This window comes from Musca domestica, unplaced genomic scaffold (genome assembly GCF_030504385.1).
Source record: "Musca domestica strain aabys unplaced genomic scaffold, Musca_domestica.polishedcontigs.V.1.1 19, whole genome shotgun sequence".
NCBI classification, from domain to species: Eukaryota; Metazoa; Arthropoda; class Insecta; order Diptera; family Muscidae; genus Musca; species Musca domestica.
In genome coordinates, this window is record NW_026712245.1 from 8,962,230 (window position 1) to 8,974,806 (window position 12,577).

The 12,577-nt window shown below is 35.0% G+C and overlaps 1 protein-coding gene across 13 annotated transcripts in view; it reads left to right on the plus strand.

Annotated features, from left to right (window-relative positions):
- Positions 1-11,164: 11,164 nt before the first annotated feature.
- Positions 11,165-12,577, plus strand: part of LOC101899869 (synaptotagmin 1) — an 89,037-nt gene continuing 87,624 nt past the window's right edge. For all 13 annotated transcript variants that reach the window (XM_011294871.3, XM_011294872.3, XM_059121237.1 and 10 more), the window contains exon 1: positions 11,165-11,276. The gene's annotated coding sequence lies outside the window, so the exon portion shown is untranslated. The remainder of the gene's footprint in view (positions 11,277-12,577) is intronic.

Below are 12,577 nucleotides of genomic sequence, written 5' to 3' on the forward strand. Positions count from 1 at the left end.
CTTCATATGATACCTGGCGCATTTTTCGTCATTTTACAAAAACTATCATATATCACATAAAATGTGATAGAAGTAGTCGATAGAGTTCAAATCTGGAACTTGTAATATTTATGTCAGACTTAGGTCAGATACGAAATAGATAATATTCGCCCACTCCTTCCGAACCTCTTGCATAGAGAGTCAAAAGTTTGAACAATCATGACGCAGGGCTGAGGGTATACATCTATCAGCAAAACCGATTGTTTCTTTTTAACGTGTTTCAATCAAGGATTATTCCTAGGTATTCGATTTACTGGATATACTAACTATCTTAGGGCTGATTCATATATGAACTATAATACTTTTGATGAGAAAGAATCGCCTGTGTAACAGACAGGCTCAAATCCCTCCTTGATAAGGTCCCTTAAAATACTGTTAATCATGATTACCCACAGGAATGGTGACAAAATTTCGCTTGCAACGTTCCCTGAAAAACGTTGAAGTTTATAAATATGTTGTGTAGCCCGCAGCTCTTCTATATATTCCTTACTATGTGGATTATCCAGTTTCGAAGGAACCGGTCTAACTTGAACGTATCTAAGGATTGATAAAAGGAATCAAAGCTTCAATATTTATGCACACAGAAAGTGTGTACATCTTCATATTCATATAGCACTCTCAATATGATAGACAATCTCAGGGGGTGGGGTTCCAATGTTGTTCCAATTTTAACGATTCATTTGGAATTCTGTTTGAATATAAGAACAACGCTTGCTTCCTGGCAGACTTATGGTGTGTTCGCAAAAACATTGAAGATTTCGATTAGGTTGAGGGAAATTTAGTCAGATTCTCTTTGAGGTAGCGTCGGAAACACATTATCTGAAATGTGTATTATGTCTGCAGGACTTTTGGTATTGAAAATGGGCTATATAGATCCACGTCTTCGTATAGCCCCCATATAACAGTACCCCTCGATATTCGGTATTTTGATGATTTTAGCGACATTATTTACCGGAATTGTTTCAAATTTGGTATTTGAAGTTCGCAATGGATGGTCTTCGTATAGCCCCAATATAACTGTACACCCCGATATTTGGTATTTTGATGATTTTAGCGACATTATTTTCCGGAATTGTTTCAAATTTGTTATTTTTGTCTTCGTATAGCCCCATATAACGGTACCCCCGATATTCGGTATTTTCATGATTTTAGCGAAATTATATACCGATATTCGGTATATTGATGATTTTAGCGAAATTATTTACCGGAATTGTTTCAAATTTGGTACTTGAAGTTTGTAATGGATACTATGACAGAAAATTGTCTGTGCAGGTCTACGTATTGTAACTACCTATATTCGGTATTTTATTTATTTTAGCTACATTATAAACAGATTTTTTTCAAGTTTAGCATTTGAATATTATAATTGCTTATGATAAAAGTTGCCTATGCAGGTCCACGTCGTCGTATGGACCCTAATATAGGGCTACATTCGGTATTTTTAAGATTTTATCAGAATTTTTAGTGGATTTTATTTTTTTGAAAATTGCCAAATTTGTACCCAATGGTGGAGGTTATTCAAAGTTTGACCCGGCCGGACTTACAACTTTTTTGCTTGTTTTTTTCTTAATTATCAAAATATTCTGTCATTATTTGATGTTGACGTTTATTAAAATATCTGTCGATGTTGTAATTCAGATTGTTTTATAAATGTCCCAGTTGCATTAAAGTAAGTGTTATGTGTGTATATTTTTACGGGTTTGTACAGATTATTCAATGTTAGACAGACGGCTTGCTGTGTTAATATTTTTATTGATTAGTAATCAAATCCTCTGACATTTAATTCCATTATCACAAAATCTGTGTTTTGAGTTTTATTGTTTATTTGTTTAGCAACAGCAGCAGCAGTAAAAACAACAAAAAATGTTTATAAATTTCCAAAAATTATGAAAACCGAAATGTATTTGATTTATGACAACGACAATGGAGGACAAAATTGGGAGTATTAACAAATGTGTTTAAAAGAAAGCCACAATACTCAGATTACATATTCAATCGACTATATAATCGAAATAAATACTAGTTGGAGAAAATAATTACTAATTTTAGTTAGAATTCAAAAAATACCAAAAGTATATTTTAAGCTGTCATATCCATAACTATATCTTCCTAAAATTTCTAAAAATTTGTATACATTACATCTTCTGAAATAAAAGATTTCTTATTTGTAAATCCATATCTCACACTTTTCACCCTCACTGTTTCGACCAATACATTTACACTTGTTATTCCCCCGGAAACACATGTACACATTCCGGTACTCCAACATATATCTATGTATATGTGTGAATTTTTAACAAATCATACGCAACAGCAAAAAAGAAAAAACTCTGCACAAAACTAACATTTATTACAATAATAGTTTAGTTGGAATTTCCGGGCAATAATCTACAATGTTTTCCTAAACCGCAAGCATCAGTAATATTTTAATTTATGAATGTTTACAGCAACGCCAACGCCAACACCAACACCAACAATAACAACAAAATATTTTAATCCTTTTCAAATACATATGCATACATATATATTTTGTGGCTTTACGTTTCCAAAATTTAAGATGAATGCCATATTGATTTTAGCACAAATTTCGATGATGCAAAAATTACAAATTTGCAAAAGAAGAAAATTTAAGGACTATTACTTGAAATCAAAAAGTGAGGGATTTGCTTTATTGTATAAAATTGTTTTGTGGTGTTTGCTCTTCATTCATAATTGATCAGAAATTGTTGATGTGGCTTATGGCTATGACCTTGTAACGTCAGAATATTGTATGTAACTGCAAGGGATTTATGCATACAAATAAAATAGGGTGAGACGTCAGCGATATGCTAGAAATTAACAGAGCTCAGATTTGTTCTAAGCCACTCGTCCGACAGCTGTTAAAATTATTCCTGTGAAAGCTCATTATATTGTTTACAAGGGTACAAAAGCATTTTGTTGAGAATTTTCCAGAAAAAAAAGTTATTCGTGATGGAATTCAAGCGTGAAAGTCTGATTTCTTTATATTTGGCTGGAAAATCACAAGTGGCTATCGTTAGAGCACTCCAGCATTTAAATGTGAATAAATCTTTTGTGTCTTGTACCATCGCTCTTTACCGTAATGCTGGTAGCGTAGCCTGACGTCAAGGATGTGGACGAAAGAAAACAGCAACATCAGCAGAAATGGTTCGAAAAGTAAAAAAAGCGACTTGATCGAAACCCACGTCGCAGTGGCCGAAAAATGACTCGTGAGCTGAACATATCGCAATATTCGGCAAATATTGAAAAATGAGCTCGGGCCAAAGCCATTGAAATTCCAGAAAGTGCAAAAACTTACACCACAACAGAAAGAAAATGGACTCAAAGAGCTAAAGAGTTGCTTCGCTTGACAGAAATGGTGAACTACCGAATTTGGTTTTATCCGATCAGAAAACATTCGTTGTCCAGCAGTTTGTAAACAAACAAAATGATCGGTCACCAGAATTCAAACGCCGGCAATGGCGATGGTGTGGACTGCCATCAGAATAAATACCGAATATTACCGCGAAAATATTCTGGAGGGTGTATTAAAGCCTTGGGCACGCAAACATTTTGGCCGCAGACCTTGGACATTCCAACAGGACTCAACACCATCACACTCAGCATGCGCCACCCAAGAATGATACAAAACGAGGTTCCTCGCTTCATTTCCAGCGCACAATGGCAACCAAAATCTCCGGATACCAATCCGTTGTACTATTGTGTCTGGAGTATTTCGGAAAGCAAGGTTGCCACTAAAAAATACCAAAGTGTCGTTCACCCCAAACCAGCGCTTTGCCGGAAATTGGCCAAAATACCGCAGAGCAACATTCGAGTAGCGTGTGATGGTTTCATTGGCCGTTTGGAGGCCATAATTCGTGCCAAAGGTGACCAAGTCGAACAAATTTAAATTTATTATTAAATTTGATGCTATTTCCGACCTTTTTTGCTTTCAGTCAATAAAATTAAAAAAATGTACAAATTAAGACGTTTGCCTTTGTTGCAGTTTTACTATCTTTTATTTTTTATCTCACCCTGTAAGGGTGGTACATAAAAAATGGTCCGATCCCTACCATCTTCAGGACAGATCTTGTGTTAATAGATATATTGAGATGTACCAAGTCTGAATGGAATCGTGTTTTATGAGCTTCATGGATATTCAAAATATTAACACTTTTGTTGGATAGGTACCAGAAGGCGTGGACCGGTATATTTCATCTTCACAGAAGATCCTGTGTTTATAAGAATATTGTGATGTGTGTAATTTGAAGACAATCTGACTCTTACATCACATTTTATAAGAGTTGTAATTATTCCAAATTTTTACACTTTGTGGGGAGGTACTTGATGGAGTGGACCGACCGATGTAAGTTTGATAATAATATTATAATGTACCAAGCTTGGAACAAATCGGATGCTTCCTTCGAGAATTATCGTGCCCACCAGCTAGACAGACGGACATCGCTAGATCGGCTTCAAACGTCTTGAAACAGATTTGGTCCAAAAAGACTTAGGGTCTAAGACCGTTATTTCGATGAGGCACGTTTTGGCCGTATCAAATGATATATACCCTCTGTATGTCTGAGGGTATAACAAGTAAAAAAGCAGCAAGTTCGACATAGCTGAACTTTTAACAACCTCCACCATTTTGCAGGAACTTGAAAAATTACAAAAAAATCCGTAGAAAAATACCAATCAAAAAACCCCTTATATGGGGATTATTCGAAGATGTGTTCCTTCATAGATAATTTGTTGTCATAGGCTGTAGTACCGATTTCGAACTTCTAATGCCAAATTTGAAACAATTCCGGTTAATAATGTCGCTAAAGTCATTAAAATACCGAATATCGGGACGTATCGTTTTATGAGGGCTATCCAAAGACGTGAACTTGCATACGAAGTTTTTTTGCAGAGGCTGTAGTGTTCATTGCGGAATTTGAATACGGGAGGCATCGTTATATGGAGGCTATATGAAAACTTGAGCCGATATAACATTTTACGAATTTAACCTGCCTACTTACAAAATACACATGTGTGCAAAATGGTGGCTTTCTATATGAATTCGTGCCAAAGAGAGCGATATTACAATTACAGACCGGAAGATGGACAGACAAACCGACGGACATCGCTAAATCGACTTAGACTTTTACGAATATACAAACATTATTGGGTCTGACATGATAATTTCGAGGAGTTACAAACGGAAATCCAAAGTTAATATACCCTCCACAGAATGGTGGAGGGTATTAAAACGCTTTAAAATGTGAGATACGCATCCAATTGTCGATTTCGTGGAAATATAGTATATATCGGCCTACCCCTCCTGGAACCTTCCCCATTGAGTGTCCAATTTTCAATACTTGTATCTCTAAAAAATTTCGAAACACATCAGCGATTCTTTTTAAACTTGGCATGTCTTAATATTTTACTCTACCGAAGATTTGATGTGAATGTGGAATCTTTTGGCCAACTTCTCGCTAACAAGAGTTTAGCGTTTTCATTATTATTAATTCGTATTAAAAAATCGGTATTAGATGAAGTGTAATTCTTCGGTCTACTATATCTATTACCTCACGCACTTGTTAACATTTAACAAAAATTATCACATATCTCAAAAAATCGGAAGGAAGTAGTCGATATAGTCCAAATCTGGACCGATGTAATATTTATATTAAACATAGGTCTGACACTAAATATTAGCCCATTCTTCCGGAGCCCCCATAAAGGGTCAACAGTTTCAACAATCATAACGTTAGGTAGAGGGTTTTTTTTTTTTTTTTTTTTTTTTTGAGGAATTCACTTTACCAACGACAGACATTTGATATGTCAACAGAACGAAATTACAAACGCATACAAATTATCCATCCTACGATCCTCGGTCATTTGAATATTTCCTTTAACCTTTGTCAACAGATTAATACCAAAACAGATTTAAAATGTCATTCCAACTGGGAAAAAACCAACCTAACACAAAACAAAGAAGAGCCTCAAAAACTAAACTGAAAATAAATACCACCACTAATTCGACAGATTTAAGCTGATTTAGACAACAAAAAAGGTAACTTTGGATAATTTGCATTGATGTTCACATGCCGAGTCGCCCATCTAACGTCCCAACGTTAGAATGGGTGTAATTATTGAAATAAGGTTCCACATATGAGTACGTGTATGTGTGTTAGGCCGATTTATCCAATAATTGAATTTAATAGAAAATTGTCATCAACCCAGCTCAAATCATGAAATGACCAACCACCACTTCCCATTTCACTGACAGACAAAAAATATACGAAAACGGCAGGGGGAAATTGTAGCATCAAATGATGTGTCTTTGAATAAACACAACACCAGCACAGCATCCGAATTGATATTTCCGGATGTATCAGCCACACACCACATGCACACACACCAGCACTCATACACGTGTAGGCCTGATTAAATGAAACTTTCCTTGGAGGGGAAGGGACAATGTTCAATGTCAAACTTTATACCGGATAAACATAAAGCCAAACACATGCTGTGGTGTAAGTGTGTGTGTATGTATATATGTCAGAATGTATTTGCGGTTGAATCAAGCAGGGGAACCTACAGAGCTAAGAGTATTAGATACAAATGTCTAGAAACGAAAAAAGACACGAACTCTTCGCCATACTTACAGGGTCATTACATTTAAGGCGCCCCACACACAAAAAAGCCAATCCCTAGAAATGCGGTAAGGAATTCAAATGAGTTCTCATTTCATCATCAACGCTTCGAAGCAGCCAACAGCGACACGAACAAAATCATAGACAACCAGAGCAGAGCCACCACTAAGACTGCCAGGCGGCTGGTGTCACGTAGCAAAACGTTTTGTTTTTATTTTTGTTGTCACTGCATGGGAGGTGACACAATTTATTTTCTGGCTTTGATTTCCTTTAAAGCGAAGATAATTTTATTTTCTCAAGAATATCAAGTTCTTTTTTTCTCCTGTTCCTGTAAGGGTGTGAGTAGGAGTGTCAGTGGATGTGTGCGTGTGCATGTGCGTAGTCCTGTAAACACTCACGCGCATCTTAGCCATTAAGCATTTAAGCCTGATTGATTTTTTACATTTTCTCAATGCGAGGGAATAGCATGCCTAAAGTAGTTTTATTTTTATGGATTGCATTCGCCTGAATGATGACCAGGATTGCTGGAATATTGCGCTCAGAAAAATAATCAAAATTCTGTCCAATATTGTATTGTTTTACAGAATATATGTAAGAGAAATTGTTGATTTTTGAATTTTAAGAATTAATACGTAAAAGGTAAGAGTGAGATGCTTTCACATTCTCAAGAGTTAGAAATAGAAAGTACTTACATAAGTACTATTTTTACATCATTTATTGACACCATTTTCGTAAGAATAATAAGTTTTATGCTCGACGTTTTAGTAATCTCAATGTCTCATCGATGTAAGACCCTAGGCCTCTTCGAACAAAATCCGTTTCAAGAGATTCGCAGTCATTCTAGCGATTTAAGTCTGTTTATCTGGCTGGTGCCCACAATAACTTTCGAAGGAATGTCAGATGTAGTCTAATTTTTTTTAAAATCAGATTGTATTGTTCTAAAGAGTGTCCGAACTAATTGAAACCATAGCAAAACAATAGAGGTAGACTTATTTGCCAAATCAAATATGACAAACCTTTTCTGAAGTACTCGACTATAAACGTATGAAGAGTATCATCAAAAATAAAAAATTATTTTCGCATATAAGAACAGTTATATGTTCCTTATCTTAGGAAGACGAATGTTATTTATCTTGTCTTAAGCTTAAACAAAATATAAAAATTTTTAACCCTTAAACTGCATCTTAAGGATATATTCTCGGTGCTGTTAGTTCTTGTGTAATTCCGGAACAACGTTTCATTTCAAGCCTGTCTTAAAGGACTAAACTTCAGAGAAACTAACTGAAAAATGTTGGTAAAATCTTCGGGGATTATGGATTATGTATAAAAGGACATATTTCGCAGATAATTTTTGTAACGGCCAAATTCGGGATGACAGTCACATACCAGTATTATCTTGTACTTGTTGGTACTTGATACTTTGAAACAAAATTCAACCATGCCATAGGCAAACCTTACATTACTTATGAGGCCAAGTTTTGAGATTATATTTTTCCTTGACTTTTATACCCTCTAAAAGGACTGAAATTGACAAAATATTTGGTAGGAAATAAATCTAAATTTCTTGCCCACATATTTAAGGAAAAACTACTACATCTAAATTCAACAATTTATGGACATCAAATTTTGTAGATGTGCATTGTAATTTGTATATCAAATCGGAATTTGATTTTGAATGGAACCAGCCATCACCATCATAATTATACCCTCAGCCATATGGCTAGAGAAGGTATACATCGAAATAATAGTTTTACACCCCAGGTCTCCTTAGATTAAATCCGTTACAGAACATTTAGAGTCGGTATATATCGTAATATTATTATCAAACTTAGACAATAGACAATATATTCCCCCAAAAAACTTGAACTTTTCAAAAAAAAAAATAAAAACAAATTATTGCTCAGAAAGAGAAAGAATAATCCGATTTTGCTCCAACTTTGCAAAATCTTAATATTTGCAACACTGCTTAGTCAGGTACGAAAATAGGTAATTCCATTAAGTACCTCCCCCACAAAGGGGTCACAATTTTGAATAATTATAACTCTTATAAAATGTGATGTAAGTGTCTTCAATATACATACATCACAATATTTTTATTAACCCAAGGTCTGGTGTGAAGATGGAATATTTCGGTCCACTCCTTCTTGTATCTCCCCCACAAAAGGTAGAAATTTTGAATATCCATGATGCTCATAAAACGCGAAATTAATCTCCGACTTTCATTCAGACTTGGCACGTCTCAATATTTTTATCAACACAAGATCTGTTATAAGGATGGTAGAGATCAGACCATTCCTTCGGGTACCTCCCACACAAAGGGTCAAAGTTTTGAATATCCAAAACGATTATAAAATCCGAAATAAGCATCCCGTTCTCTTCATATTTCACACATCCCACTATTTCTGCGAACACAAGATCAGTTGTGAATATGGAATATATCGGTCCACTCCTTCTAGTACCTTCCCCACAAATGGTCGAAATTTTGAATATCCATGAAGCTCATAAAACTCGGATATGAGATCCGATTTCATTCAGTCTTGGTACATTTCAATATTTCTATCTACACAAGATCTGTTACAAAGACGGTAGAGATCGAACCATTCCTTCTAATACCTTCAAATTTAACATATCAAAATATTTTTGCTAACGCAGGATCTGTTGTAAAGTTGATATATATCAGCAGCTATAGCTATATACAGACAGCCTTTTAGGCTATATTTGATTGTACATGCAACTAATTTGGGCATATATTATGCATTTGGTGCACAATATATATAAAAATGGAGATATATCTAAATGTGGTCCAATTATCACCAATTTTAATAGGATTCTTCCTAACAAATGAACGATGCAAAATATCATCGCAATCGAACAATAAGTGCAGCCTGAAATTTGCTTTCAAAAAATTCATGGACAGACGGACGGACAAACATAAATCGGCTCAGAGTGCCTTACGAAATAATTAGACCTTGGACTAAATCCGTTTCAGAAGTGAATCTAGTGATGTTCGTCCGTCTCTCTGGTAGGCACTATAATTCACGAAGGGATTATGAGATTTAGCCCAAATTTTTAATAATAATGAAGCTCATAAAACGCTAAATCATCATACTATTCCTCTCTAATTTGGCACATCCCATACCTATCAACATAAGATCTGCTGTGAAAATGAAATATATTGGTACACTTCTTCTAGTACCTCCCCCACAACGGGTCAATATTTTGAATAATCATGAAGGTCATAAAACGTGAAATTAGAATCCGATTCCTCTCAAACTCTATAGACCCCAATATTTCTGGTACATCACTCATATTTCAATATTTTTCAAAAATGATCACCTTTCTCATTAAATCCAGTCTCATCGCTCAATAAGAATGTTGTACCTTTCTTAACCTTAGAAGAAAAATCCTAATATATCTCTGTCTGGGTTCAAACTCTGGAAACCGTTATATTCCTGAGAATCAAGAATCTGTTCAAGATAAACGGGTTCTTTCTGACACTACGGTCTACTCCGCCTTATCCCTAGGTAAACATCTCCATTCTTCTTCTAATAAATAAATTAATAAAAAGTAGTACCCTCAGCTTTCGTCACATCACACATTTTTATATCCAGAGCGCCATCTTTATCCTGAACAACTTATTATATTATCATAAGTTATCCGAGAAAAGAACTTCATATGGCAGGAAAGTTTTCCAAAAAAGTTCAATAGTAACTTTTCCTCAAGTTTTTAACTTGTACTAAAAACTAAAAACAAATCAAAATCTAATAACTTTCACTTTCTAATATTAGTACAAAAGCTCAGCAGGACTTTTCATCACAAACTTACAAAAAATGTATCGGAGCTTAATTGCAACCTCCAAAGCTTTTCATAAAGTTGCTGAAAATCTACCACAGCACATGTACTATCTTTGAACTTGGAATAACTTACCACGGAACTAATGTTGGTGATGAGACGGAACACAAAATAACCCCAGAGCACGCATGTGACACTTTAGGGGAGATTTAAGGCAAGAGATAAGGGATTTTTTTTGCTCTCTTCCTCTCTTTTGCAAACTCTAGCATGTGGGAGAGTTGAGTGTGTGGGAGAAAGAGAAGAGTACAACATTGAGTGCGAAAAAACACATGAAGGGTAATTAAAACGACAACCACTAAAATGTCAAGGAATGTCACACGGACACAAAGAAACAGAGTTGCCATATGATTGGATAAGTAAGCAAGCAGCAGTAGTTGTGGGGGATTAAAATAATTTATAGGAGTTGTAAATTTGAGTTACTCAATAAAGCAATGTATGTGAATATTTATTGTGATTTTCATAATCTGTTTTTATTTACATTTCATCCTTATCTCCAAATTACAACCATGTGTGGGGCTGCCATAAAAGCTTTGGCTGGCCATTAAATAAATCGATTTCACCATACATGCGCAGTGAGTCTCACAGATGCGCAAAATATAAGGAATAATCAGAGCTTTTTTCTTCAGTAGGACTATCATTGGCTATATTACCTACAAACGCTTATGAACATCGACCGTGAACGTTTATAAAAATCGAACGAACAAAATAATATTTTTTTGCTGCGCTTTACTAAATTTAAGAAAAAAGGTGATTAGAAAATTGTCTAAACTGTGTTAAAAAATTGCAAATCCATGGAAATAGTGCTTTAAAATTTGTTAACTACATTCTAAGTTTGTCAAATTAATGTGTGCAAAAGAAAAACGAAACTTCTTGAAATGAAATACTAAAAAAAAACCCCAAACCCCCATAGAAATGTGAAAAATTATACATGATTTTTGTGTAGATGAAAATCGAAGAAAAAGAAAGATATATTGCAGCCATATAAAAGAAAGAATTGTGTGAGATATATCCAAACGAAACGAAGGATGACAAGAAAAAAATTGTGTATCAGCCTTAAGAAAAGGCAATGCCAACCAAACCAACCAAACATCAGCCTGCGACCAACATTTTCTATATTCGGGGTATACATGCTAACGAACATCAGAAAGAAAGAACGACACACATATACGCAGTCATTCAGCCAACGAGCCAGGCAGTCAGGCAGGCAGCCAACCAGCCATCACAACACCCCCCGTTTTGTTGTACCAAAGACGAAAAAACGGGGCCACAAAGTGAAGGAATTTTTTGTGTGTTAAATAATACCCTACTAATAAGGCTAGCTAACCAAAACCGAAAAAGATCTAATCAGATTTTGTTCTGAATAGATTCAGAGAAAAAGACACAAGGAGAACAAAAAAAAAAAAAAAGAAAAAGGATATGGTAAAACTCAGGTCAACCTAGAGCTATTGATTTTTTTCGAAACAAAACTAAAACTGAAAACATAAAATCATTGCAGGCACAAAAACCTACAAAGGATATTTTCAATTCCAAAAAAAAAAAAATATTTTAGCTTTCAGGCTATGCCTCTTTAATGGCAATTCACTTTTAATTCTCCAAGTCCCTGTTTTGTGAAAGCAAGAGTTTTTTCATTAGTGGGGGATTATTACCAATATTCCCACATTAAAAAGTAAATCATTATTTTTTTATTTCATTTCGTTCTCCAGTTATTTTTTCGTCGTAACAAAAACACTGGAACACCAACAACAACAAAGCTGAGAGTGAAAAAAAAAAGAAACGAAAAGAGCTTTACTCTCACTCTTATTTATGTATTGGTATTTTGGGGGCCCCTCACTTGAGCAGTTCGCTATGTGCTCTCAATTTACTCTCACATAGCAAATACATACACATTTCAAATACACACACCAACACATTGTGACACAGGACCATCAATTAAGCTACAATCCACCAACAACTTTGGAATTTACAATTAAACAAACAACAACAGAGGGAAAAAATCATGAGGAAAATTTTTTGAAGAAAAACAACAATAGTCGAGGAATGTGTGTGAG